Consider the following 26,527-nt stretch of genomic DNA (forward strand, 5'->3'; position numbering starts at 1 on the left):
CCCCACCCCAATAGCCAAAGTTACTGAACCATGCTCCACAGGAACCACTGGATAAAGTTTAATTTTATTGATATTTTCCACAGTTGAGTTGAGCCAATACAACATCTTCAGAACATCTAAATGAGCTACATGTATTTTGAAAACTAGGGTGGAAAATATTTTAGTTGAAAGCTGAGAGCTCGTATACAGATTGGTTATGAATGGTTATGACAGAGGATTCCTCTTCTCCTCTTGGTTTAGCAGGGAAAGGGTGCTGCATGGAGATCAGGTGACTTGAAAAACACCCAGACCTTTGGAAAACAGCCACAAAATACTGACTTTAGATAGATGTTTATTAGAGGAAACTGGCCATTACAAAAAAGGACCAATAAAAACATACAATACATATGCATAGTTTTCAATACACTGCAAACTACAACAGAGAACACTGTAAATACACTTACAACACCCACCTGATATTTTGATACACATGTAGTTCATTTCTTGGATCCCATGCTGTCTGATCAGCAGGTACAGGAACTCCTTGAAGAGGACAGCAGTCTAAACAATGCTATTGTTGCATCATTTTTCTAGCTGTCATTTGTCCCTTTTTAATAGTGCCAATGTATTCCAAGACAAAAGGCGGCCTTTTTCTTCCAAAATATAGATTGAATGCATTGTTGTAGCAGTTAATGCTTAATTTGAGAATTCTTGTAGCAACTCTGTTTAACCTGCACCATTAATGTATCCACAATGTTCTCCTGAATCTCTTCCTTTCTAGTCTGAATTCTTATGACTGATTTAGAACAGTAAATAAAAATACAAGATCTAATAAAAGGAAATTTGGGATTGTGCCAATGATCTCATTTTCCTGCTCTCAAACTCTTATGGTTCATTATTTCTCATTAAACATTTCAGCTTCTAAACAAATATTTATCTAGTCAGGGTATCAACAAGACCAATCACTTTCATTGGTATGAGGGTAGCAATTCAGGAATTTAAACTGAAGTCCCCTATAAATGAGAAGTCTGTGCAAAACTTGTATAAAGAATCTTGCCATACTTGCCACAGTCACTTTTCATTAGGCTTCACAGCAAACACTACCTTAAAAACTTCAATGCACTTAATTACCTGTCCTTAACCACCTATCCGTGATAGAAAGCTGCATTCTCTCACCACAAAGCAGGCAGTGATACTTAATTTGAACATGTACGCAAGCTGCCTGGAGAAAAAAATTGGTACCTATACAGTGCTTTCCATGTTCCACGTGAGATAGGTGAATATGCACTATTCCCATTCTACAGATGGTGAAACTGAGGCAAAGAAGTGAAGTGACTTGTCAAAGGCCACAGAGCAAGTCAGTGGCAGATCAAGTCCTTAATTCCAACCAGCGTTCATTGCTCCAGACCATGCTACCTCTAGACAGCTAAAAATGTGTTCCCTAGCTCTTCTTGCATTGTTCTTTAGATCTTATCCTGGTTTCAGCTGCTTTCCATACACTTCGTACACTGTTCTGGGAATCTAAGATGAGATAATATTAAGGAAAGTTAAGAGTACAGGCTTTTTGCTGCTTACGTACCATTCTCTGTTATCAGCTTGCACCTCAACAATGTTGTTTCATTACTTCTTAAAAAAGACATTGCTATTAAGATTTGGAAAATATATAGCAAAACCACAACACTAGAGAAAAGATACTAGCCAAGCAAAAGATGTACTTAGCATCCAAGTCTTCCCATGTTAGTACATTACAGAGGTTTTAAGTTTGATTCGTTACCATTAACATTCACAATATTGGCTTCCACTTCTAGTGTAGACTCCAATTATTTGTAGTGTTGCTAAACCAAGCTATCAAAACAATGAATTGGAAATAATTAAACTCTAAAACTAAACAACAGAAGGATATAGCAATTATAAAAAGGACACAAGGAAGAAGAGATGTTTTAGATTATATTAATAACAGATAAGGCAGCCCTAAAGGAGAGTGAGAAAGGAAGACATAAGAATGGCCGTACCGGGTCAGACCAAAGGTCCATCTAGCCCTGTATCCGGTCTACTGACAGTGGCCAATGCCAGGTGCCCCAGAGGGAGTGGACCTAACAGGCAATGATCAAGTGATCTCTCTCCTGCCACCCATCTACATCCTCTGACAAACAGAGGCTAGGGACACCATTCTTTACCCATCCTGGCTAATAGCCATTAATGGACTTAACCACCATGAATTTACCAAGTTCTCTGTTAAACGCTGTTATAGTCCTAGCCTTCACAACCTCCTCAGGTAAGGAGTTCCACAAGTTGACTGTGCGCTGCGTGAAGAACTTCCTTGTATTTGTTTTAAACCTGCTGCCTATTAATTTAATTTGGTGACCCCTAGTTCTTGTATTATAGGAATAAGTAAATAACTTTTCCTTATCCACTTTCTTCACATCACTCATGATTTTATATACCTCTATCATATCCCCCCTTAGTCTCCTCTTTTCCAAGCTGAAGAGTCCTAGCCTCTTTAATCTCTCCTCATATGGGACCCATTCCAAACCCCTAATCATTTTAGTTGCCCTTTTCTGAACCTTTTCTAGTGCCAGTATATCTTTTTTGAGATAAGGAGACCACATCTGTATGCAGTATTTGAGATGTGAGCATACCATCAATTTATATAAGGGCAATAATATATTCTCAGTCTTATTCTCTATCCCCTTTTTAATGATCTCTAACATCCTGTTTGCTTTTTGACCGCCTCTGCACAATGCGTGGACATCTTCAGAGAACCATCCACGATGACTCCAAGATCTTTTTCCTGACTTCTTGTAGCTCAATTAGCCCCCATCGTATTGTACGTATAGTTTGGGTTATTTTTTCCAATGTACATTATTTTACATTTATCCACATTAAATTTCATTTGCCATTTTGTTGCCCAATCACTTAGTTTTGTGAGATCTTTTTGAAGTTCTTCACAGTCTGCTTTGGTCTTAACGATCTTGAGCAGTTTAGTATCATCTGCAAACTTTGCCACCTCACTATTTACCCCTTTCTCCAGATCATTTATAAATAAGTTGAATAGGATTGGTCCGAGGACTGACCCTTGTGGAACACCACTAGTTACCCCCCTCCATTCTGAGAATTTACCATTAATTCCTACCCTTTGTTCCCTGTCTTTTAACCAGTTCTCAATCCATGAAAGGACCTTCCCCTTTATCCCATGACAGCTTAATTTATGTAAGCGCATTTGGTGAGGGACCTTGTCATAGGTTTTCTGGAAATCTAAGACCATCCCAGACAGAAAAATCTGTTAAGACCCATGTTGCCTCAAGGCAAAGGAGGCTGGTGCTGGATGAGTAGATACAGTCTGATATACAACTGTCAGTAAATAACATGGATGGATGAAGCCTCACAGCCAAGTTTTGCCAGGAAACCACTTTGTTCCTCTAAAGATGTGAATAGGATATTCTGTAGCCAATGCCTCCCTTCCACAGCAGATTTTATTAGGTATTAGTAATGAAAACATCCATCTCCCAAAGGAAATATATGGCAATGTACAGTACAACCTCAGAGTTACAAATACCAGAGTTATGAATTGGTCAGTCAACCACACACACCTCACTTGGAACCAGAGCAGCAGCAGCGGGGGGGGGGGGGGAGGGGGTCGGGGAGGGGGAGGAGGAGGGGAGGGCAGGAAGGCAAATACAGTACAGCACTATGTTAAACAAACTACTAAAAAATAAAAGGGAAAGCAACATTTTTCTTCTGCATAGTAGTTTCAAAGCTGGATTAAGTCATTGTGCAGCTGTAAACTTTTGAAAGAACAACCATAATGTTTTGTTCAGTTACAAACATTTCAGAGTTACGAATAACCTCAATTTCTGAGGTATTCGTAGCTCTGAGGTTCTACTGTACTGCAAACTGGCAGACCTTATGTATATGGTGTCTTTGGGTTCTACAGATAAGCCAAAATTGGAGTTGAATAGAGAAAATATTTGTTTTGTATCTGATTAATTAGGCATTATCTTGAAATGGTGTAGTATGAAACACTGGGAAAAACACCAAACACTTTAATCTGAGCCAGACACTAACAGGCATGTGTGCTTACAAAACAAAAACAACCAAACCCACTTTCCAAGTAGGAATCAGAAAGGTAGAGGTCTGGAAATGGTGTACAGACTACTTACTGTGTGTTCTTCCTGCTGTACAATGGAAATCTCATGTGAGGCCACTAAAAGATCAGCTATAGAACAGATTGTTACTTTGGTTACTGTCCCTTACCATCTCATTGTGTCCTTGGGTATGGACAGATTGACAGGTGTACATTTGCTGTCTTCTACTTCAATAGTAAGCTCTTTGGGACCCTTTTTTGTTCTGTGTTTGTACAGCACCCAGCCAAGTGGAGCCCAGGGCCATGAGTGGAACTAAGCACTATGGCAATACCAATAAAAGGCAATCTAACAATCTTGGACTCAGTAAGTACTGTCTCTCCTAACACTTCTGAAAACAGAATGAATGGTATTGCACGACACTTCTCACAGGCCTTGTATGCAGAAGGAGTTTTATCAAGCTGCACTGGTGGGAGCCCTACAGTAGATGGGTCTGGTGGCATCAGACACTACAGTTAGACTAACAAACAAACAAATGTTTTTTAGCTAATTCCCCTGTTGTCCATAAGGCCTTACGGTCCCAATTGAGCCCGATGGAACCACAGGAGGCTGAGGGGGCACATGAGCTGCAGAGAATTACTTAATACCATGGAAGGGATTTTCAGTGACGAGCACAATCCATGACACTAAAATTAAAGACAGCAGGCAACATCATATGTAACAGTGTTCCACTGAGTTTACTGACAGAACATCTTGTAGCTAGTCAGGATAATCACAAGGGGTGAATGGGTGAAATGATCACCAATTCTGCAGAAATTATGAATTTTAAGATTCCTCAAGAACTACTTGACAGCTGTGATTCACAACATGGGGCCATTTCTCTGCACGATGAAGGAAACCAGAGAAAACTTCAGTGTGTGGAACTTTGGGGAAGTATGAGCTTGCCAAATCACACAATTCCTTCCCACTAAGCCACTCTGCATCTGCTGTGCTCCTCCCTCTGGGAAAAAGCAATGGCTGATGGATTTGCATAGTCACAGATCCACCAGTGCTGCCTCATTCCTACCATCTCTACACAATGAAGAGCAAAGATGTAATCCAGACTGAACAAGGGATTCAGAATTTGCAAACAGCCCCACTCCCAGAGAAAGCTGCATAACATAAGGGAGGTATTATGGAGCTAACAGTTGTGAAGCAACCTGTTTATGAAATGTACTGACAGGGATAAGGATTTTGGAGTTCACTTTACCAATGACAGCAGAGTGTGTGATGGTTCATTGTTTTATTGGAGAAAAAACAGGAACAGAAGGGGTATTATAAACAAAGGAAGTTATTTATTTAGTATCAAAGTGCTGTGCTGTCTCCACAGAGATGTATACATATTTGGAGGAGGTCTTCTAAGTGACCATATTTTGGTGACAGGAAGCTACAGAGGACGACAGGGGGATTCTTCTTGCTTAGTGTAAGTACTACCTATATCCCAGACAGAGATTAGAATGAGGATACATGTGAATTAAATACAAGCAGGGAGGGAGAGGAATTATTCCATCTTAGTACTAATCTGGACACGAGAACGAATGGATATAAACTGGCCGCGGGGAAGTTCAGGCTTGAAATTAGACAAAGGTTTCTGACCGTCAGAGGGGTGAAATATTGGAACGGCCTTCCGAGGGAAACGGTGGGGGCGACGGACCTGTCTGGTTTTAAGATTAAGTTAGATAAGTTTATGGAGGGAATGGTTTAATGGTCAAACATAGTAGCCAAAGAATACCAAACAATGGTAGGTAAATAATATAATGGCTAACAGAGGTCAGGCTGGAGACTCTTGCCTAAATGCTCGGGGTCTTACTGATCGCCATATTTGGGGTCGGGAAGGAATTTTCCTCCAGGGTAGATTGGCTGAGCCCTGGAGGTTTTTCGCCTTCCTCCGCAGCATGGGGCAGGGATCACTAGCAGGAGGGTCTCTGCCAATTGAAGTCACTAAACCCCAGGATTGGGGACTTCAACAGCAGAGTCCAGGGAAGGGGTAGGGGCGATTTTGTGGCCTGCAGCATGCAGGGAGTCAGACCAGATGATCATAATTGGTCCCTTCTGACCTTAAAGTCTATGAGTCTATAAGCAGCAGCAGATGTGGATCCACTTGCAATTAAAAACAAGATTAAATTTGGAATTTTGCTGGCAAAATCCACCTTATCACGGTTCTAGGAAAAAAGAATTCCTTGGAAGCTAACAGTACCTCTGGATATAAATGGAACCAGATGCTTAACTATGTATTCATGAGTATGTACCACCATGAAAATCTTACAATTCTGGAATGAGGAAAATGTTTCCTGAAAGACAGTGGCAGGGGCCTCAGAGGAGGGGTTTACCTTCTCTTGGAGCACGGATCATGCCTCAGAAACAGGTAGATGTATTCCCTAAAATGAAAGGGTGGGCCACCTGTGCACCTTGATGGTTTTTAACCTCCTCCGCTTCTGTGTTTATTTCAATTTTTTTTGCTAAGTGAGAGTTGCAAAGAAAGTTCCTATCACAATCAGGAAATAAGTTCCTCAGAACTGCAGGCCTTTAGTTTGCTTGACAAAGTGTAAGAGCAGGTTACAAACAAGTGGAGGTCATTAAGTAATGGTTTGGAAGCATAATGTATTTGTAGCCACTCTGTATCCAAAAAACTTAAGTCAAACTGAAAAACAGAACATGAGCAGAGGTTTAATCCAGAAAATATGGGCCTCAGAAATACAAAAGAGAGACTAAAGATCAAAACACACAAGAAAATCCAAGTACGCATAATGACAGGTTTCAGAGTAGCAGCCGTGTTAGTCTGTATCCGCAAAAAGAACAGGAGTACTTGTGGCACCTTAGAGACTAACAAATTTATTAGAGCATAAGCTTTCGTGGACTACAGCCCACTTCTTCGGATGCATATAGAGTGGAATAAATATTGAGGAGATGTATATACACACATACACATACAGAGAGCATGAACAGGTGGGAGTTGTCTTACCAACTCTGAGAGGCCAATTAAGTAAGAGAAAAAAACTTTTGAAGTGATAATCAAGCTAGCCCAGTACAGACAGTTTGATAAGAAGTGTGAGAGTACTTACAAGGGGAGATAGATTCAATGTTTGTAATGGCTCAGCCATTCCCAGTCCTTATTCAATCCTGAGTTGATTGTATCTAGTTTGCATATCAATTCCAGCTCAGCAGTCTCTCGGAGTCTGTTTTTGAAGTTTTTCTGTTGTAAAATAGCCACCCGCAGGTCTGTCATAGAATGACCAGACAGGTTAAAGTGTTCTCCCACTGGTTTTTGAGTATTATGATTCCCGATGTCAGATTTGTGTCCATTAATTCTTTTGCGGAGAGACTGTCCGGTTTGGCCAATGTACATGGCAGAGGGGCATTGCTGGCACATGATGGCATATATCACATTGGTAGATGTGCAGGTGAACGAGCCCCTGATTGTATGGCTGATGTGATTAGGTCCTATGATGATGTCACTTGAATAGATATGTGGACAGAGTTGGCATCGGGCTTTGTTACAAGGATAGGTTCCTGGGTCAGTGTTTTTGTTCAGTGATGTGTGGTTGCTGGTGAGTATTTGCTTTAGGTTGGGGGGTTGTCTGTAAGTGAGGACAGGTCTGTCTCCCAAGATCTGTGAGAGTAAAAGGATCATCTTTCAGGATAGGTTGTAGATCTCTGATGATGCGCTGGAGAGGTTTTAGCCCCATCAAACTGTACTGGGCTATCTCGATTATCACTTCAAAAGTTTTTTTCTCTTACTTAATTGGCCTCTCAGAGTTGGTAAGACAACTCCCACCTGTTCATGCTCTCTGTATGTGTGTGTGTATATATATATCTCCTCAATATATGTTTCACTCTATATGCATCCGAAGAAGTGGGCTGTAGTCCACGAAAGCTTATGCTCTAATAAATTTGTTAGTCTCTAAGGTGCCACAAGTACTCCTGTTCTTTTTTCAAGTACGCATACTGTCAGAACCACGTTAGATCTGGAGAGAAAAACAAAGGGAATCATGGGAAACACTTTGTTCTGAAGTTCTAGTAGAACTCTACCCACTTCCTTCACTGCTGGCATGTAGGTAAGGTTCAGTTGATACAGGTCAGTGCACTTCATCTTTCGAACAGTTTATTAGACCTCTACCTGGAAAGCTGACTAAACATCAAGCCAACAGAGCCCAAAAAGAGGCAAAACTCCTGCCCTTTTAATGGATGTTCATGCCAAAGGGGAAAGTAGCACTAAGATCTCACCTTCCAAGGGCCTGCCCATGTAATAATGTCTTCGCTATTCAGGAGGTTTAAAGCCAGAGTGCTGCACAGGCAGGAGGCTTTACTTCAAGCATGGAAGACTCAGGGAAGCAGTCATGAACAAGGAGAGAGCCAGAGTCATTCCCGATGTCTGCTTTCCCTCTCACAATCCTAATCAGACTCACAGTAAGAAAGAAGTGGGCTGTAGCCCACTAAAGCTTATGCGTCTCTAAGATGCCATAAGTACTCCTGTTCTGTTTACAGTAAGGAAGCTGAGCCTTCCTCAGTCACTGAACTCTCTACTTAGCTGACAAGGGTGGTGGGGTTTTCACTCTACTTTGCCTTCTCCTTCCTTCCATCCCCTCTTGCATGGCATCAGTCACTTGCACTAGTACTGCAGTATTACTCTGAGTGAGCTCCCCAATGATACATTATAAGTGCGCTCTGAGGTTCCCACTCATCACTTTAGGCATCAATGAAGGGAATTAAGAAAAAATAATCCACAATAGCAGAAATATTTCCCCTATTTCCTGCCATAGAAAGTTGTTTAAGACTGAACCCTGCCCAGCTAAAGAACTAATAGTGTGAACGGTCTTAAATATTAGCTAGATGCTCAAGATGATTCTGTGAGCTAGACAATTAATTTTCTATATTTGCCAACAGAATTAGTTCTAATATATTAGTAAATGGGAGCTTAAATTTTTCTGACAAAGCAAGGACTGTGGGCCACAAACTATGGTTAGGCTCCTAGATAATAGAAATCCAGGCAATCTAGAAAGTTAAAAAGGAGAAAGATTTTTAAAATGAATGTAACAATATTCAAAATAGTAAACAGAAGAGGCATACAACTTCCTCTACCTTTCATTTATCCTTCCACTAGGTTTTCAAAGTGGAAGGATATATTGCATAAACCCTCTCACCCACCAAAAGTAAAACTGTTTAAATATAAATATTGTGAGTCATGTTCTAATAGCAATTAGACACTCTAGAGTGCAAATCAGTCTGCTATTGGTGCACTTGTTGGGTGGCAGAAGGCGTTCAGCCAAACAGCACATCCCGTCAGTTCACTCCTACAACATAGCATTGGAACACCATGATTTCCTAAATTAATGTGTAACAAAGCTCAATTGTTATACAAACCTTGAGAAATTAAGACAAAATATATCAAATTAATTATCACAAATTAAACCTTCCACCTCAGGCTATTTTAAATAAAGAGCTACTGGACCAAAGTTAAGCCTGGTGTAAGCAGAGATTCACTGCAGCTACTTCCCTGTTATTGAATTTTTCTCGTTGAATGTCCTGCAGAGCACAACACTAAGAAAATTTAAACATTTGTGCTTTACTAAGCACCCAAGACACTGGTTTACAAAGGTCATGTCATATATTTTAGGAAGCAATTCAGTGCAGCTTAAATTGTTGGGACATTACCAATCATATTTCTGCCTCTGCATCCCAGTGTTTCTCCCAGAATGGTGTTCCATTATTCAGATGAAACATGCAAATTTTGATTGTAAAATATTTTATAAGTTTTTCCAATATAAATTCAAAGCTTATCCAAGATGCAATTCAACTGATCTAGCCTGATTTCAAATGGTGAATGTATTGACATGGAGAAGAACAGAACAATCATTTGGACGAGATGATTCAAGAATGCCTAAAAACAGCAATAGGGAGGAAATACAAACACTAAACTACACTGCAATTTGAGTCCAATTTGCTCTTCAGAAGCATGAGAATGAAAAACTATTACTACTTACCATACATCTAGATTTGTAGCATCTGATGAATATCCTAAGGGGAGGGAGGCTAAAATGTATTAGTAAACACAGGAGAGAAGACATTTTAAAAACAGACACTACTAAAATGTCATGAATAAGATTAATTTCTGACTGGTGTTTCTCAGTGAAACAGGAGATTAACCAACCATTTCCAAAGCATCTGCTCATTTAATAAGTCATTAACATGGCCATCCCCACTAGTCATGGAAAAATTTTTATACACCGCTACCTCGATATAACACGACCCGATATAACACCAAATTTGGATATAACGCGGTAAGGCAGTGCTCCCGGGGGGCGGGGCTGCGCACTCCAGTGGATCAAAGCAAGTTCAATATAACACAGGTTCACCTATAACGCGGTAAGATTTTTTAGCTCCCGAGGACAGCGTTATATCTAGGTACAGGTGTATTAGGACATATATAACCAAAAGGCTTTCACTTCTCCTTTCCTTACACCAGCATCTGCATTCTTTCAGAAAGGAGCAAAATAGAATTCAGCTCATTGACTGAGCTGTGATTAGGGCATAATTTAATATCACAGGGAAGTAAAGGGACCTTAAGCACTGGTATCACACTACTTTTGCAGATATTTATAAAGATGTCATTGTCCAGTATACCACAACTGAAATGTAGTCTAAGCATCCAGGGGCCTTTGGCACTGCAGTTCAGTCCCTTATTATTATAATTTGGAGCTAAAGATCTCATATTCCTTTTTTCCAAAGAGCTCTCTCTGAGTGAGCAATACTATCAAAGGCTCTATTCTTTCAAGGCAAAGTGTCCCCCCCTACACTAAGCCACAGCAAACAGACTTGGTGCAAGAAGGTCCCTGCAAGGGGGAGGGAATACAGAAGCTTTCCCATCCATGCATACCCCCTTCGATGAGAGTGACCAGTGGATCCATGTAATTGCAGATCCAGACCCCATTCCTGGCCTGACTCTCCCCTGGTGTCCAGAATCCCTCATAGAGCAGTACTCCATGGTACATATCATCCCATGCAAAGACACTAGGAATCCATTTCAAATGGAACACTGAATCCACTGCCACCAGGATATTCCATGCTGTCGAAAAGATTTGCCCCTTAAAAACTGTAATAATCACAAGTAAAACCAATCTGGACCCTATCCCCTAACAGACTGCATCTCCATTTGTGAGCATCAGCTCTCCCCCTTTCCCTCAGTGCTAGCAGTCAGTATTACTTGGCTTCAGCTGATTTATCCAGAAGGAAAAAGGCATTTTTGTTCTTTGCTATTATGGACTATGTATTCTTATTCCTTACCCTACCTTATTCATTCCCCACTGACTGCTGAGATTGCAACAACACACCTCCGGATGTGAAAGACAGAACTGGTTTAGGATACTGAAGCAGAAGTGGGACATTAAAAATGCTGTGTGGTTGTTCCACGTTCCCAGTGGATCGACTATATTCAGATTGTCTGGTCTCCTTCCTCTGAACAATGAGCCACCCACTAAACCATTAATGCAATTTACTCTGAAGGGAATAGGTGTTAAATCTTTAATATTAGCAGCCTAACACTTTTCTCGGATATACAGTATGTCCCACAGAGCAACCATTCACTAGCCCTAGGGAAATGAACTGGATGATCTCATAGTTGGTTTCTTGGTTTTTTTGTTTTTTTTTTTTAAATAATATCTTTAACTTTTGTTATACTCTCCTGGTTTTAACACAACTCTAGTAGAGACTTGTTAATCAAGAGCATTTGTAATTGTTACTGGCTATATTTTCATTGTGAATTAACTTGAATGAGGCATGACTCTCACGGTGTGCTTATACAGAAATTATGTAAGTTTTATAGGGTTGCTTGCCTCTGGACTCTTGATATGGTGCTCTGAAGCCTTCAGTAAGTTACCAAGCATTGACTTGAAGTGTCCTTTTGAGTCATGCCATCTGCAATGATTGCTAATTCAGAATTACTACACAGCCACAACCCTCATTGGTATTTCTGACAACTACTCTGTCATCAAGATTTAGTTGGGAATTGGTCCTGCTTTGAGCAGGAAGTTGGACGAGATGACCTCCTGAGGTCCCTTCCAACCCTGATATTCTAGGATTCAAGAGCAAAACTCCAGTGATCAGAACTCAGGAATTGCCTTATTCAGTTTTCTGTGTCCAGTTTGTTGTATGATATATCACAATTTTACTATGAAGTCATACAAAATGACTTTTTGCTCTCCTAAGACTTCAATTTATTCATTGTCAGATGCTTGGTTAAAGATCTGAGATGGCAAAAAGCTGGTACATACACTTCAAACCAGTAAAATGCCTCATTGTTGGCGGGTGAAGGAATTAAGACATCAGATTAAACTAAAGCAGTAAGCATACAGATACATCATTTATATGCTACCACTCTGTTGGTTGCCATGCCTACAAGCAGTTTCTTCTATTACACTTTTCAAAAGTCAGATTTCAGTCAGGAAACAGGATATTTTTATTAGCCAACAGATTTTTGCCATATTTGTATATCCCCTTAGCAACCTGACTTGTGATCTTTATTTACAAAGATCCATTCATTCCAATGGGACAAACTAATGCAAATAAGACTTGTAATTATAGGCCCAATGAAAGAGGGCAGGACTGAGATGATACTATCCACACTTTAATAGTTTATGTGCATAACCTATCTCAGTTACCTTCTTAAAGTGTAATGTGTGATCCCAGCCATGACCTGCTTCCCCCCATCAATAAATCACTACTGCCACCTCATCCTATTCCTCAACACCTGCATTTAGGAAAGTTGAGACGTAGGGAAGACAGGCCTGGAATCCCTAGAATCCTCCAATTTGTTGTTACATTTCCTCCTTCAGGACTACACTCAAAGTACCAGAAGAAGTCCAAGGATATGGGAATGGAGTTCTAAGAAGTCTTTAGTCTTACCACTTCGGGCACTGCATGAATTGGCTGCAGCATTTTCAAGTAAGCAGACCACACATCCCCCTTTCTATGCATACCGTCCCCCCAATTTGCCTGTTTTCTAATACTCACTGGTTGTTATTGTGTGTTTGAGCTATCACAAGTTATATCAATTCATTCTATCTGGTAACTCTATTTTAAACAGGGACCACTGATAAAGGAACTCAGGGAGCTGTGCTGGCTCTGTTCTGTAGAGTTAAGCTGCTGATGTCAGTAGTTTGGTATTAAATATATATCCTTCAATGTCTAGACACATTAAGACCCAGAAAACATTGGGCCTACCAGAGTGGGAGATGACCTCTGTACGTGGGGTTAGCAAGCAACCGCTGCTTACTCTAGGGATTCCTTGACAGGAGACAGGTGGATGAATGGATTGCTGTAGATAGGAAATGCAATTTTACTTAGAAGCTTGTTCATTAGAATAATTTTGAAAGGGTCTATCAGTGGCTTTACTTTGAAAATAAGGGATGCTTTATATATCACCTCTAGCATGTCCCATTAGTTCTCTGTTGCCCTCTAGTGGCTCTGACACTAACAGTATTAAAGAAACTGCTAAACAAAATACAATGCAATCAGATTAAACATTATGCTTGACTCACTTGACACATGCTTAAGTGTTTTGCTGAATATGGTTAAGCTTAATCACGTTCCTGAAGTTAAGCATGTACTTAAGTGCTTTGCTGAATCAGCACCTACATAATGAACACCCAATATGGCACGTATGGGATACACATGACCAAGAGTATAGCATTAAGAAAAAATGCACCAAAACCAGAGTCCCTTTGGAACAAATCTTAGCAGTATTCTAACAGTGCCCTAGCAGGAAGCTTGGTAGCCACGCCATATATAATGACAGGTTTCAGAGTAGCCGCCGTGTTAGTCTGTATCCGCAAAAAGAACAGGAGTACTTGTGGCACCTTAGAGACTAACAAATTTATTAGAGCATAAGCTTTCGTGGACTACAGCCCACTTCTTCGGATGCATATAGAGTGGAATAAATATTGAGGAGATATATATACACACATACACAGAGAGCATGAACAGGTGGGAGTTGTCTTACCAACTCTGAGAGGCCAATTAAGTAAGAGAAAAAAAACTTTTGAAGTGATAATCGAGATAGCCCAGTACAGTTTGATAAGAAGTGTGAGAATACTTACAAGGGGAGATAGATTCAATGTTTGTAATGGCTCAGCCATTCCCAGTCCTTATTCAATCCTGAGTTGATTGTGTCTAGTTTGCATATCAATTCCAGCTCAGCAGTCTCTCGTTAGAGTCTGTTTTTGAAGTTTTTCTGTTGTAAGATAGCCACCTGCAGGTCTGACATTGAATGGCCAGACAGCTTAAAGTGTTCTCCCACTGGTTTTTGAGTATTATGATTCCTGATGTCAGATTTATGTCCATTAATTCTTTTGCAGAGAGACTGTTCGGTTTGGCCAATGTACATGGCAGAGGGGCATTGCTGGCACATGATGGCATATATCACATTGGTAGATGTGCAGGTGAACGAGCCCCTGATGGTATGGCTGATGTGATTAGGTCCTATGATGATGTCACTTGAATAGATATGTGGACAGAGTTGGCATCGGGCTTTGTTACAAGGATAGCTTCCTGGGTCGGTGGTTTTGTTCAGTGTGGGGGTTGCTGGTGAGTATTTGCTTTAGATGTGCACGTGAATGAGTAGTGCTGTAGATGGCGTTGTGTTCAGCATGGCTGAGGTTATGGGGCAAGTGATGTTGCTTTTCCACAATTTCAGCCTTTGCACATTGACGGAAGCAATCTATGTAGAAATCCAGTCTGTTGTTTCGACCGTCCGGAGGAGTCCACGCAGAATCCTTTTTTTGTAGTGCTGGTAGGGGGACACTACTGTGCTAATAAGCGATGGTCACATAAATACCACCCTATACCGGAAACCTACTGACGGTTACACTTACCTACATGCCTCCAGCTTCCATCCAGGACACACCACACGATCCATTGTCTACAGCCAAGCTCTAAGATATAACCACATTTGCTCCAATCCCTCAAATAGAGACAAGCACCTACAAGATCTCTATCAAGCATTCTTAAAACTACAATACCCACCTGCTGAAGTGAAAAAACAGATTGACAGAGCCAGAGGAGTACCCAGAAGTCACCTCCTACAAGACAGGCCCAACAAAGAAAATAACAGAACACCACTAGCTGTCACCTTCAGCCCCCAACTAAAACCTCTCCAGCGCATCATCAGAGATCTACAACCTATCCTGAAAGATGATCCTTTACTCTCACAGATCTTGGGAGACAGACCTGTCCTCGCTTACAGACAACCCCCCAGCCTAAAGCAAATACTCACCAGCAACCACACATCACTGAACAAAACCACTAACCCAGGAAGCTATCCTTGTAACAAAGCCCGATGCCAACTCTGTCCACATATCTATTCAAGTGACATCATCATAGGACCTAATCACATCAGCCATACCATCAGGGGCTCGTTCACCTGCACATCTACCAATTGATATATGCCATCACGTGCCCGCAATGCCCCTCTGCCATGTACATTGGCCAAACCGGACAGTCTCTACGCAAAAGAATTAATGGACATAAATCTGACATCAGGAATCATAATACTCAAAAACCAGTGGGAGAACACTTTAACCTGTCTGGCCATTCAATGTCAGACCTGCGGGTGGCTATCTTACAACAGAAAAACTTCAAAAACAGACTCCAACGAGAGACTGCTGAGCTGGAATTGATATGCAAACTAGACACAATCAACTCAGGATTGAATAAGGACTGGGAATGGCTGAGCCATTACAAACATTGAATCTATCTCCCCTTGTAAGTATTCTCACACTTCTTATCAAACTGTTCTGGGCTATCTCGATTATCACTTCAAAAGTTTTTTTTCCTCTTACTTAAATGGCCTCTCAGAGTTGGTAAGACAACTCCCACCTGTTCATGCTCTCTATGTGTGTATATATATATATATATCTCAATATTTAATCCACTCTATATGCATCCGAAGAAGTGGACTGTAGTCCACGAAAGCTTATGCTCTAATAAATGTTAGTCTCTAAGGTGCCACAAGTACTCCTGTTCTTTTTGCCATATATAATAGGTAAAGTGTATTTCAATTCAAGTTTTGGTTTTTAGGGGGTACTTGAGTCTCCTGTTGGCAGCCATCATCTATTGAAAGAGGACATATGTTATCAAATGGAATCTAATGTCAAAACTCCCATGTTGCTATAATACCAACACTACCACTTCTGCTTTTATACAGTGCTTTCATCAGTAGATCTCAAGGCACTTTAGAAATGAGTGTAAGTATCATTACCTCTATTCTACATGTGAGAAACTGAGGCAGAAATAGAAAGTAATTTGCTGGCTTAAGGTTCAGAAAAAACACTTTTGTAAATAAGCTGATTTTTAGGACTGTCAATTAATCGCAGTTAACTCACGCGATTAACCCAAAAAAATTAATTGCGACTAATCGCAGTTTTAATTGCATTGTTAAACAGAATATCAATTGAAATGTATTAAATATTTTGGATGTCTTTCTACATTTTCAAACAAACATTGATTTCAGTTACAACACAGAATACAAAGTGTACTTTATCTTTTTATGACAAATATCTGCACTATAAAAGTGATAATCAAAAGAAATCATTTTTCAATTCACCTCATACAAGTACAATAGTGTGATCTCTATCGTGAAAGTTCAACTTACAAATGTAGATTGTTTTTGTTACATAACTGCACTCAAAAACAAAACAATGTAAAGATTTAGAGCCTACAAGTCCACTCACTATGAGCACATGAAGTAAGAGTATATTTAGAGAGGGCAACTTGTATCATGGCCCCAAAGCACTCACAGTACTCCATTCGCATTAACTAGATGGCTAAAGAATGTGAATCTGCAGGGTAGTGATAATTCCCCCTGCTTGAGGACAATATTCTAAATTCTGCTTTTCCAGCAGAGCCATGTCAAGTAGCTACTAATCAGGCGTGTCAATTTTATGGCAGTCCAAGTTATAGGATTTAAACAGAAATAGCAAGAACTATGTTGTTTAAAGATGGTCTGACACGCTACACCTCTCCTCTATTGCCACATCCTGCTTATGGAAACAAAACTCCAAGATGGGAATGTTTACCTGTTAACTGGGTCCCAGCACACACATTCCTGACGGGTTGATCTTGCTCTTGATAGGCAGCAAACTCACCCAACTGGAGGAATTAAAGTCTCTGGTGTCCTCTGGGGGTTTTCCTTCACCAGTTGAAAGTGATTCTATAATACATCTCAATTAATAGAACTAATTAAATAGTTTCAGAATTAATTCTGCACCTTACTTTCTAGTCCAGCTGTCTTTAAAAAACAGGAAATTTAGTCAAGTTATAAGAGCAGAGAAACGCAAGCTGAAGTCCTAATTTGTATTCCGGCACCGTCCCCGATTCATAACTGGACAAAATACCTGATTTAATTTCCTTGTCTGTAGAAGATAGATAATACAACATCTTGTGAGCTGGGGAAGACTTAATGAATAAAATTACCTGGAGATCCTCAAACAGAAGGTGCAAAAAAAAATAAAAAATAAAAAAAAAGAATACATGCAGTATCCTGCAGTCTTGTAAACTACTTTATGTTTATGAGAGTTGCCAATAAGAAAAACATTTTACATTGTACAGAGCAGTGAACATTTACTGGCATAAACAGGCCAGATTAGCTTCAAAGTTAATTGCACCTAAAAAAAAGCCTGCACTGCTGTTTTGAAAATAAATGGATAGTACAGAGATGACCAAATTATTCAAATATCAACCTTTGTGCTTATCCTATAAAAAGTGTATGGTAACAAAGATACTGGACTTTAAGAAGAAAACTCACATAAGCAAAATTTAAAAAGTACCATAAGATACTACATTATGTTCTTAAGATTGTAGAAAAACCACAGTAAGATACATTATCGTCTGAGAAACAGCAGGGTCAGTTTTAGCAAATCTGAAGCTCACTGACAAGCCATTCATTTGTGGTTCCCCCTCCCAGCTGCAAACATCAAGATTTAGTGTGCGAGCTACTACCATCCTTCCCCAAGCACCCCGAATTCCTTTAAAATACCTTTGAAGACCTGGTCACAGCTAATTGTGTGCAGAACTGAACTAAGATAGGTAAATAGTGGGTGGCAGCGTCCAGCTAAAAAGGAGAGGTGAAAAGTGGAACCTGTAGCACCTGACAGCCAAAGCCACAATGGAGGAGGAAATATCTTTATTTCCCGGGGCCTCAAGTTATCACTTCCGGACTTTTTCAATACAAACCAGCAGAAGTAGGAGCAATGAACATCACACTGGCATTTCAACCTCTTCCTTGTACAAGCACCCTACGTGTGGCAGTTTCAGTCTGAATCAGTACTGAGAAGAAAAAAAAAATTGGCTTTATAATTACAGGCATAGCCACAAGGGGGCAGTTAGGATTGCATCCTCAACTTTAACTTTGGCATTTTCTTATCTGAGAGCTTAACGCTGCCATGTTCTCTAAATGATAATTCCACAGAAAAGCTTACTTTAAATTCTTTCCTGAAAGACTAAAAAGCTTAAGTGTCCTAGGAAATTACAGACATCTGAATTTAAGGAAAAAAGTCTCTTGAATTAGGGAAAAGAGAAACAGAAATCCAATCAGAACAGGCAGATTTTCTGTTTCTGCATCTTCAGGGGATTAACTCAGAACCAAGTGGATCTTTGCAGCAATCCTTAAATAAAATCCAAAAGCAAATGGGGAAAGAGGGAAAGCAAAAGATTTGAGGGAACACACTCCCAAACTGCACTCTAAAGTCATATCTGGTGAGAATTCAGTGTCTAATTTGTAATGGTAAGAACATGGGGAAAAAAAGACAACTCTGGAATACCACTTGTGCTGATTGGCAGCACGATGGGAGTAGAAATATTTGTATTATATACAAGCATTTCTGTAGTACTGAGCACAACAAAATGACTTCTTAGTCCTCTAAGTAAGTCTACGTAGGCCTCCGTGATGAAATTTCTGATCTAGGTTTTTAAAGTTGTATTCAACCAGTGAGTTCCTCGTGCAACCATGAGCATCCCAGGCTTTATTTTCTTCAGATCTGGGCTCAAGATAGGAACTCAGTAGAGACTGGAGTGAAAAGAAATAAGCACAAAGATGGTCTGAATAATGACTTTCCTTGTGGAAAACCAGGAAATGGGATTTTCAGAAAGGGGTTCACAGGTCATTTATTTTGCATGCAGGAAGACTCAGGGAGCACCTTAAGCAAGAGCATATCATTCAGAGCTGCTGCATTTTCCATCAACTATGTGCTCCACAACTGAGATAGGCTTATGTCTGAAGGATCTCCGAGAGTGGCTCAAATAGACTGACTGCCCTCTGGCTTCCTCATCCACAAGTGCAGCAAGTCGCTCCAGTCACTCAGCCATGGGTTGGACAGGTGGGAGAGCTGTTCCCGGACACTAAATGTGCTCTCTCAGTTTGCAGAGCTTGCAGCTGTTCTATCTTTGGGACAGTTACCAGTATTATAATAGCATGAACAGAAAAGCCTGGGGCCCTGTACTAATTTATGGATGATGTGCTTGGGTAAACAGGAATGGCCTCAAATTCAGAGTCTCTTGGGGTCACTGACATCAGCAGATGCCCACATCATTAGCTCCATATGGGAGTGTTGCCTATTACAGCAACTTGATCACTTTGTGTTGAGAGGATCTTGGTTACTAAAAAATAAGACCACACAAGTTTTTCTGGAGAGCGGATAGTTATTCTGGTTAGAACATTCTCTTTGGGGATCCTTTGACACTAGAGAAAAGATTACTAATTTTGTGGTAACTAAGAACTCTATATTCTGTACCTCCTCATGAGTGCTAGTTCCTACTTCTCCAAGGGGAATGTGGCCCAAGTTTCTCCTATCTATGAGGTTCTCTTCTCAATGTGATGCCGAAGGATGGGAGAGGGTCCTCTAGTGTCTGATTAACAAAAGAACCTGATTTGGATCCAGACTTTTGCAGATGGAGTGACCATCACAAGAGAGGTAGCCAGACAGATATGATGTACAAGAACTATTTCAAGCAGCTGTTCTAAAAACTGTCCCCAAATAACAGATGCCTCCTTTATAGCTTATCTGAAAGATTCTTCCCAGCTACAATACCTCTGTATTTTTCCATACTGCCCCTTGGTATGCAATGGACCTCCATAGACTCTCAGAATATCATGATTAGAAAGGACCTCAGGAGGTCATCTAGTCCACACCTCTTCTCAAAGCAGGACCAATCCCCAACTAAATCATCCCAGCCAGGGCTTTGGTCAAGCCTGATCTTAAAAACCTCTAAGAAAGGAGATTCCATCACCTCCCTAGGTAACCCATACCACCCTCCTAGTGAAAGTTTTTTTTTCTAATATCCAACTTCAACCTCCCCCACTGCAACTTGAGACCATTACTCCTTGTTCTGTCCATATCCCAGCCCAACAAGCCACATACCTCCTTTCTCACACTTTTATAAGCTCACCAATGAGTATTTGGGAGAAATTTGAATGAAGGGAGTGCCAATAGCAGTTAATGCCTGTGATTAACTGAAAGCAAAATTAATGTGTTAATTTTTTTAAACACTTTAATTGCAGACCTCTGAGCAGGAGGGAGGCATCAGCAGTGGGGTGGCTGAAGCCCCAGCCTGCAGCTCTGGGGGCAGCAGGTAGGCTGGAGCCCCACACGCCGGGGAGGGGGCGGGCTGGAGTCCCGAGCCAGGCTTCAGTCCCCCTCAGGGCACAGAGCTGAAGCCCCCAGACTATATTTGAAAATATAGAAAACATCCAAAAATATTTAAATAAATGGTATTCTATTCTTTAATAGTATGATTAAAATGGCGACTAATTTTTTTAACCTCACGATTAATTATTTTAAATTGCTTGACAGCCCTAATTAAAACCCTACATATTATCTGTACTCCCTGTTTCCTGGTATGATGTCTTCTAAATCGAATTATCCAGTATAGAAGGCTGTAAATGAGTGAGTCAATCAGAGCAGAGTATGGGGAGTTATGAAACCCAGATTCTATGTCAAGTTGATAATGGTCCACAGCATATTGGGCAACACACTAAAAAAAGGTTTTGTCTATTTCCCCATTTCTAGAATGGAGAAAATATATACCCACCATTATCAAGGATTTGAGACCCACTAGAGGAAATATATTACAAGAGTATTGCAGTTAGCCCTGTGGCTATTGCCGTGAGCTCCTTTTAAAGTTCCAGTTTTCTTTTCAAATGAGTCATAAGAGTATGTCTCATGCCCTCCCAAAGGAACTGATGCAGGTGTTACTAAGAAATCAGTCTTAAGGAACAATCCATGTATGGTCTGATACTCACTTGGGAATTTGACTCTCCTGGAGACATTAAGGCCTTTTCTAAATAGGAGCAACTTAGTGTTTAATTAAAAATATGTTTAAAAACAATTTAGACTGGTGTAAAACTCTATGTAGGTGGTCTTAAATTAATTTAATCCTTGCTAATACTGATCCCTTACCACATTACACTCAGCTGATACAAGGTACTTAAAACTCATTTAAGAACATCCACACTGGGGTTTGCAGTGGTTTAACTGAATTTTAAATATAACTCTCTAATTTACACTGATGCAAGTAAGCTAGTGCCTTCCAACCCTTTGAGTGGGAGAGAAAGCTAGCCTCCATTGCAGTCTTCCACTCAGATAAGTGGAAGGAAGTCAGGTCCTGAAAGAGCTGTATGCAACAAAGAATTGTTGTGGAGGCTTAACGAGAGGTCCTCACAGAAGTTCGGGCTATTGTGGAGAGAAAAAAAGAAAAGAAGTGCTTGGCAATTAAGCAGGAAATAAAGGCCTCTGCTTTGTGATGGGGGGGCTGCTAGAGACTATGGGTTTAACTTCTCTGGGTGTAGAAACTATTCTAGGGGAAGAACTGGATCTTTTTCTTCGTTTTGGTCTCTCCCCTATGGAACCTTTCAGGTGATGGGGGATCATCAGGAAATTTTTCTCAATACCCTCCAGGCTGAAAGCAATTTGAATATGAGAAACTAGTCTTACTCCAAGTCAGGTGAAAAGAAAGTCTCCCAGCTTTACATAATATAGCCTTTATTCTGCTGAGAGAAACACATTTTTATAAAAACATAAGACCTTGACCATCAATGCAACTGCGTGTGAAGGCGGCAAAAGGAGAGATAGGTGGAAAAGAAACATTGGGATGTTAGAGGAGTTCCTTTCCTCTGACTGGCTGGTGTCAAAAGAGAAGAGCAATGGTCTTGAATGAGTGCACTGAGGTTACAATGGATCTAAACATGCAACAATCGTCAAATGGGAAAGGAAGTTTACATGTTCAGCTGAAAGTTGTATTGACTTAGTTAAGGAGCTGAAGTTAAGAAACCTGTGTCTGGTAAATGAAAGGCAGACCTGGTAGTGCTGCCTTTAGTTAAGGTTGCCTACCACTTTTCATTATAAGACCCAGTTTCAGTTGCTTATAAAAACTTTGCCAAAATTAAGCCCGAACAGTAGAACTTCTCCATCCAAGGCTAAATATTTTGGGAACAATCCAGCTAAAATAGTTAAACTGTATGAGAATACAATAATGGGGAAACATCTTCCCCATATTTAAAAAAAGTCTGCAACAGTTTCACTGAGATACTGTAGCACCTCCATGATTTGCAGCAAGGATCAGATGGGGCAGAATGGTTGCACTGCTGTCAGGGTTGTGCCTTTTCCAACCCCATGAAAATTTCCCCAGATTTGGCCAAGATTTATTGGAGGCTTATATCCCACATGCTCAGTAGAGACTTGAGTTTGGCTGCCAAATTTTCCAAAGATTGTCTGCACTGAACGCTCCAACCTGAGAACTGCAGGTCTGAGCAGAATTTTCCCTGCAATTGTGCCTCCTGGCTGCTGTGATGCTGGGAACAGAACTAAGAGCAAGGAGACACTGCTGTGGTCTCAATGCACTCCCTCCCCTACCGGCACCCCGGTAGTATGGACGAGGTGTATGCAGAGCCCTGCAGAGAGGGGTGGAGAGCAAGTTAATGTGCCTCTTTACCCCCCACCTCCACCCAGGTAGGAGCTGAAACCCCCCCTCCCCCGCAATGGCTATTAGCCAGGATGGGCAGGGATGGTGTCCCTAGCCTCTGTTTGCCAGAAGCTGGGAATGGGTGACAAGGAATGGATCACTTGATGATTACTTGTTCTGTTCCTTCCCTGTGGGGCACCTGGCATTGGCCATTGTCAGAAGACACTACAATGGACTAGATGGACCTTTGGTCTGACCCACTATGGCCATTCTTATGTAGGGAGGAAACCCTAACTAGAACGAAAAGAGATGAGAAATGGGAAAAAGGACAAGCTAGTGAGGAGGTACAAGGACAGAATAAGCACTAGAACACACTCCCCTCCAAAACCTGGAATTAAACTGACAAGTCCCAAGTCTCTGCTGGCAGAAATGTGGGGTCTCATCCTATTCAGAATCACAGACAATAACTGACTTCTAATGCTACTAGTTACCCCATTAGCTCAAGCAGTAGATGTCTGTGCTGTTGATCTGAATTTCCAAATCCTGCTGTTGACCCAAATTGGGAGTCAATATGGTTCCATGTGATGGAATTTGTTTTTCCCCCCAGTCTGCTTCTTTAAAAGTAAGGAAATTGCATCCAAAAAACTACATTAAAAGAATGTTATGGTTGCAAAGTCAAGCACTCAAGTTAGAATGCCCAAATTAAGATTGCCTGTGCAACCTTAGTTCAGCCCCGTTGTGCATATGCATTATGGTAAGTCTTGAATTACATGATAAAATACCTTTTGCCACAGGACTCCTGCCTTATCCAGTCTATGGCATGGTTTCCGCTATGGAAATGAATTAGGGTAATCTGCAGGACTCCTGCCTCACTTGTCACAGAAGCTGGAAGGTGCACAGCAAATGAAGCATTAGATAGTGGGAATAAAAAGATGGCATAGCTATGGTGTTCACTGCTGCCTTGGGGAACTGGATTTTACCCCGTTTCTGCCAGAGTTCTGTATAAATCCCCAGCATGTCACTTAAACCAAACTTTTCACAAATGGCTGTTAAATGCATGTTCCCAACGTGAAATGTCTAGGCCCAGATTTGCAGAAGTGCCAAGCATTCACAACTACAACTCAAGTCAATGGGATCTGTGCTTTGAGCGTAGGAAGCGCTAGAAAAATGCTAACTATTCTGAAAAGAATTAGGCCTTCGATGTCTCAAGTTGGGCATTCAAAATTAGTGGACACTTGACAATGTTGACTAATATCTATGCCTCAGATCCCCACCTGTAAAATGGGAATATGACCACCAGTTTCACAAGGCTGTTGTGAAGATTAATTCATTAAAAGACGTGCAGCACTTATACTAGAGTTAGCACCATAGAAACATTCATGAAAAAGTTAATGACTTTGTATTTTATTTTAGTGCAGGAAGTTTGGGTGGTGTGAAGTAAATAAGGCCTAGAGCCAGACATGGAAAGAGGAGCATGAAAAGTATTGAGTAACTACCCATTCACTGAAACCGGCAGGAGTCCTATGGAAGAGATAGTATGCGATTACGTAATTAAAAACTACAAGGGCGGCAAATGAAAATTGCACAGACAATTTGGGCATTTTCAAACTTGAGTGTTTGACTGTGCAGCCTTAATGTTTTTAAAATAATTTTTTCTATGTAATTAACCTCTGAGGATAGGACAAGCAGCAATGGGCTTAAATTGCAGCAAGGCCGGTTTAGGTTGGACATTAGGAAAAAACTTCCCGTCAGGGTGGTTAAGAACTGTAATAAATTGCCTAGGGACATTGTGGAATCTCCATCATTGGAGATTTTTAAGAGCAGGCTAGACAACCACCTGTCAGGGATGGTCTAGAGAGAATACTTAGTCCTGCCATGAGTGCAAGGGACTGGATTAGATGACTTCTCGAGGTCCCTTCCAGTCCTATGATTCAATATTTTGTTATGAGCTACAGTATTAACTCAAAATGCACTCACTGACATGGAGACTGCTGGTATTATTTCTCAGAAGACTTGTGTGGCTCCTGTAGTTATTTCCATTGTGGTTTGCTGTAACTACGTCCTCCATGTGTCAGGTAGGGGAGCTACTACCACCATTTTGACTGTTCCTGTGATTACACATGATCCTGTGATTACACATGACAAAGCCCTGGCTGGGATGATTTAGTTGGGAATTGGTCCTGCTTTGAGCAGGGGGTTGGACTAGATGACCTCTTGAGGTCCCTTCCAACCCTGATATTCTATGATTCTATGATCCTTTCACTTGCTTTGTCTCCAAATGATTGTCTTACAAGATTACATTTAACAGGTCCCATTAGCTTTAATTCCCAGCTCTACCCAGCCTATTTGGGATGCCAGTGTTAAAACAACTGTAAGAGTTTACTTTTTTTAAGCTTGTTAAAAGTATTTTAGTAAAATGATTCAGATTCCAAAGTCAGATGGGACCACTATGATCATCAACAAAAAAGCACCACTTATGATGCAAAAAAACATGCTGAAGTATAAATATGCTAGTAACGGCTTGTAAAGTGACATCTCCAGTCTATGGGCTTGTCTACATTACCCATGGGATTGATGGGCAGTAATCGATACAGCAGGGGTCGATTTAGCACAATAAATTGGATTGCCAAACACTCTCCCATCGACTCCGGTACTCCACCATGGCAAGAGGCACAGGTGGCATCGACGGGAGAGCATCAGCCGTTGACTTACTGCAGTGAAGACACTGCAGTAAGTAGCCTTAAGTACATCGACTTTAGCAATGTTATTCACCTAGCTGAAGTTGCACAACTTAGATCGACTGCCCCACAGTGTAGACCAGACCTATGTTTGCACTTGGAGTTGGAGTACTGCCTCAAATCTGTAGCTCCAAGGAATACAACCAGCCACCAGCTGTGGGTTTTGACATTGTTTTATTGTGGTCGCTGTAAAAATTGGCACAAAACTTCAAAGATTTAGAATTTGATCATAATAAATTGCTGCTGTAGGCTATCAGAACTATTAATCTCTAAATTCATACAACTTTAAGAGGAGTTAAGAGGCCATGAAGACAAGGTGAGTTTATTATCTGTATGTTGTGTGCTAGCTACTTGAGTGTAGTATACAGTGTGGTCTGTTTGGGGGACCGTGTGCTGAGCTTAGCAGCCTGCAGGACAAAGCTGAGAGCTTCTTAAGGAGACTGAGCCCTAATCCATTTAATATCCATTAACTGTTAATCAGGGTCTGTGCTCCTCAGTGAGAAAACAGGTGTTTAAAAAGCCAGCTCCTAAGGGACCAGAGCTACCAAACAGGGCAGTTGTGCAAGGGAGTTTAGAGAAGGAGCAAGACAACCAGGGACACCTAACATTCTCCACACTTAGGTCAATAAACACCAACCAAAAACACACACAAAAAAGCTACAGGAGTGAAAAGAATGCAGGCAGAAGTCCAACAGCAGAGTGGAGGCTATCCAGTTTATTGCACTGAATGTGGCATGTATGATT

At 40.9% G+C, this 26,527-nt stretch overlaps 1 long non-coding RNA gene across 1 annotated transcript in view; it reads right to left on the reverse strand.

Moving 5' to 3' along the window:
• Window positions 1–45: 45 nt before the first annotated feature.
• LOC128827901 (uncharacterized) overlaps window positions 46–26,527 on the reverse strand; it is a 33,733-nt gene continuing 7,251 nt past the window's right edge. The window contains exon 2 of the long non-coding RNA XR_008443115.1: window positions 46–1,500. This is a non-coding gene — a long non-coding RNA (uncharacterized LOC128827901). The remainder of the gene's footprint in view (window positions 1,501–26,527) is intronic.

Source organism: Malaclemys terrapin, chromosome 22 (genome assembly GCF_027887155.1).
Source record: "Malaclemys terrapin pileata isolate rMalTer1 chromosome 22, rMalTer1.hap1, whole genome shotgun sequence".
NCBI classification, from domain to species: Eukaryota; Metazoa; Chordata; order Testudines; family Emydidae; genus Malaclemys; species Malaclemys terrapin.